Source organism: Oenanthe melanoleuca, chromosome Z (assembly GCF_029582105.1).
Source record: "Oenanthe melanoleuca isolate GR-GAL-2019-014 chromosome Z, OMel1.0, whole genome shotgun sequence".
NCBI lineage: Eukaryota > Metazoa > Chordata > Aves > Passeriformes > Muscicapidae > Oenanthe > Oenanthe melanoleuca.
In genome coordinates, this window is record NC_079362.1 from 14,527,896 (window position 1) to 14,531,635 (window position 3,740).

The window sequence follows — 3,740 nt, forward strand, 5'->3', positions numbered from 1 at the left end:
ATTTTTTCCTCTGAAATGCATATATGAATCAGACAAAGTTATGTTTCATGTTACACAATGTATATGACAAGTAGCAGTTAAAAGAAAAAAGTCAACAAAAACCACATAAATGTGCTGCAGGAAGTGAATAAGTGTTTCTTGAGAGAGCATGTATGTAATATGAAATGTTGCATCCAGAACCAGGTACTGTAAATTCACTTGTGAAATCTTCCTAGAGTTTTTCCTGCTTCTGCCACCCAGAGGGGAGCTTGACACAGTTGTATACACCATTCTGCCTTTGGAGAGAAGAAGTGGCAGGTTTTTGGCAAAAAGCAAAGAGGTGAGGCAGGACAGGCAGTGCAAATGCAGGATTACGTAAACTAAGAGCCACAGATGCTGGAGAAGGGTAGCTTTAACAGTGACAGTAGCTGTTGGGTTGTTTTGGTTTGTTTGTTTGTTTTTTGCCTAAAGACACAGTTTAAGTAAACAAACCAAGCAACAACAACAACAAAAAGAAAAAAAAAGAAGAAAAAAAACAAAAAGAGAGGGAAAAGAAAAAATACGGGGCCACAATCAAACCGTTTAGTTGGCATTAATTTTTTGAATCTATTTAATCTGACTAGATATTAGTAAACACACTGAATGCCGTACCTTGAAGGGAGGATTTAAATAGAAAGCACAGAAGTGGACAAGAAGAGTATGGTAGAGACCAAGTGATCACAGCCGATAATTGCGCTGACAGCACACAATCTACTGTCAGCTCCACTCAATTCTGAGCTCACTTTGCTTAGCACCTACAGATCCCAGCAGAAAGGCTTAGTATGCCTTGCAACCTCACATTGTTGTGGGGCAAATTTTCTCGCCAGTTAGTCCTCCATACTGACACTCAAACATGAAAAAATGTTTCCAATAGTCAAGTGTGCTTCAAAACTGTTCCAGTGGGGATAGTAGTCCCCAGCTGGATGGAGTGTGAGAACAAACCTACCTTGGCTTTTTTTTCCTGGTCCTTCACCAGCATTCCTCAGTGAGTAATTAATTCAAACATACACACATGTAATTTCAGTGGTCACAGTGCCTGTCACTTTCCACCCAAGAGCTTCCTGTTTCCAAAGCAGGATGAGCTAAGGTGCACATGGTCCATATCTTGAGCTATTACTCTCAGTATTTATGTTAAACTAATTTGGGCTCAGTTTCTCACTGAGAATACAGTGATTAATAAAGTGTAGCACTTAACATTGCTTAGGGGACATAAACTGGGCAAATTAGCAGGACAGACTGTGAAGTTATGTGACAAAAGTTGGGTCTACGTAGCTTCAAGGAGCACAGAGACAATGGCAGGAGTGGGATCTCCAGCAGTGTTCTGCCAAGGTAATCTCAGGTGCTTCTGCACAGAAGTTGTCAGTTCTTTCACTGTCTTCACAAGCCCAGAGGAGTGCAGAGATACAAAGACAAATGGCAGCCCAAAATTTCCAGAAGGAAGGATGGACACCCCAGCCAGATCCCTCCCATAATTGTTCCAGGAGAGAAACACACTCATGTGTGGACAAGGGCAGTCCTGAGCACCCTGGGGCAAAGCAGTTAATAAGGTAATCTGTACCAGTGTATTGGTTTGGCACAGCCTGGGTTTTGATAATTGGGGGGCCCACAGAGGTGGCTTCTGTGAGAAGCTGCTGGAAACTTTCACCATGTCTGGCAGAGCAATCCCTGATGGCTCTGAGGATGGACATCCTGCTGACCAAAAATAAGAGAGGCTGGTAACACCTCTGAGATAACATATTTAAGAAGAAAATCAAAACAAAGTGGGGTAAAGTGTTAATTACAGCCAGAGAAGAGGAGGAGGTGAGAACATGTGAGGGAAACAACATGGAGACACCAGGGTCAGTAGAGAAGGAGGGGCAGGAGGTGCTCCAGGCGCTGGAGCTGAGATTCCTCTGCAGGCTGTGGTGATGACCATGGTGAAGCAGCTGTGCCCCTCAGTCCATGGGATCCAGGGAATGCAGAGATCCACCCCAGCCCGTGGGGGAGGTGCCCATGCCGGAGCAGGTGGATGCCTGGAGGAGGCTGTGATCCAGTGGGAGACCCGGGGGACAGAGGGACCCTGCAGCCTGTTCTTGGAGGACTGCATCCTGTGGAAGAGAGAGCCATGCTGCAGCAGTTTTGTGAGGGCTGTGTGGCCGTAGGGTCCCTCCCCCACTGCCTCACAGGGGAAGGAAGTGCTCTCCTGGAGCAGAGGAAGAAAATCTTGGTGATGAACTGACCAAACCGCCCATGCCATGTCTCCCTGAGCTATCGGTGGGAAGGAGGGAGGGGTTGGGGGCAGGGGGGGGAGAGGGGAAAGTTGTTTTTAAGGGCTTCTTTTACTTATTTTACTTCTCATTTTTGTCCTTAGACTCTGTTGGTAATAAATTCACTTTGCAACTTTAAATTGAACCTTGAAGTGTTTTCTCTTTGTCCTTATCTCAACTCATGAACTCTGCAGCATATTTTTTTCCCCTCCTCTTCCCAGCTGTGGCATGAGAGGGTGAGCAAGGGACTTTCATGAGTGCCTGGCATTAGACCAGTGTCAAAACACAACAACTGGCAACAGGAAGGGACCTGTGGCCTCAATGTCTTCTACATCCAGGTGCCAGCCCCTGCGAAGACAGGGATCCAGGATCAGCTAGTGAAGGGATCCACATCTTGTCTATGTATACTCTCACCATCCTCTTCAGCCAGAGAGGGGAACAGGATGAGGGCCCTGTGTTGAGGGTTGAGTGTTTTCCTATTACTGTGTCAATTTAAAGAATTTTTCCCATTATCATGCCAATGGAGCTGGCTGGTTACACCCCAGATCTTTGCTGACTCTGGACAAAAGGGGTAGGTGGGAGTGGCTTCGAGAGGGGCTCTCGTGCTTCTGGAAGGGACTCGTGTTTCCGGCGAGCTCGGAAGAGGATCCCCCATTCTTGGAGCCACGCGGCCGAACGCAGCAGAGCCAGACCCTCTGCCATCACCTGCCCTGCATCTGCCCCGCTGCAGCCTCCTGCCTCTGCGGACACAGCTGACCACCAGAACCCAAAAAGTGAGCAAGGAGCTGCCCGCTCCAGCCCACTCTCCTCTGAGACCAGCATGGCCGCTCCCGCCTCCTCCCACCTCCGCTCCCGCCGAGAGAGAGTGTGCCCACAACTAAAGAAAGGACTGGAACCGAGTTATCTGTTCTGTTTTGTTGGTAATTTTAACAACTGCTGTTGTTTCTGCTTGTACAGTTAGATATATTAGTAAAAGAGCTGTTATTCCTACCCCCTTACCTCTGCCTCAGAGTCCTTGATTCAAACGTTTATAATATTTGGGGGAGTGGAATTCAGGTCTCTGTTTCAAAGGAAAACTTCTGCCTTTATCAGCAGACACTTGTCCTTCAAACCAGGACAGATTTTGGCGCCCAACATGGGGCTTGAACCCACAACCCTGAGATTAAGAGTCTCATGCTCTACCAATTGAGCTAGCCAGGCCAGACATGCTGGAGCTGCAGTACGAGCTGGAGTCCAAGGCAGCAAGGTGGTATGCCACCATTGACATTGCCAATGTGTTTTTCTCCATTCCTTTGGCAGCAGAGTGCAGACCTCAGTTTGCTTTCACCTGGAGAGGCGTGCAGTACACCTGGAACCAACTGCCCCAGGGGTGGAAACACAGCCCCACCATCTGCCACGGACTGATCCAGGCTGCACTGGAAAAGGGTCAGGCTCCAGAACATTTGCAGTACATCGATGACATCATTGTGTGGGGGA

At 47.9% G+C, this 3,740-nt stretch overlaps 1 non-coding gene across 1 annotated transcript; it reads right to left on the reverse strand.

The window, feature by feature from the left end:
- Nucleotides 1-3,391: 3,391 nt before the first annotated feature.
- TRNAK-CUU (transfer RNA lysine (anticodon CUU)) lies at nucleotides 3,392-3,464 on the reverse strand. The gene has a single exon. It is a non-coding gene; the product is annotated as a tRNA-Lys (tRNA).
- Nucleotides 3,465-3,740: the final 276 nt, after the last annotated feature.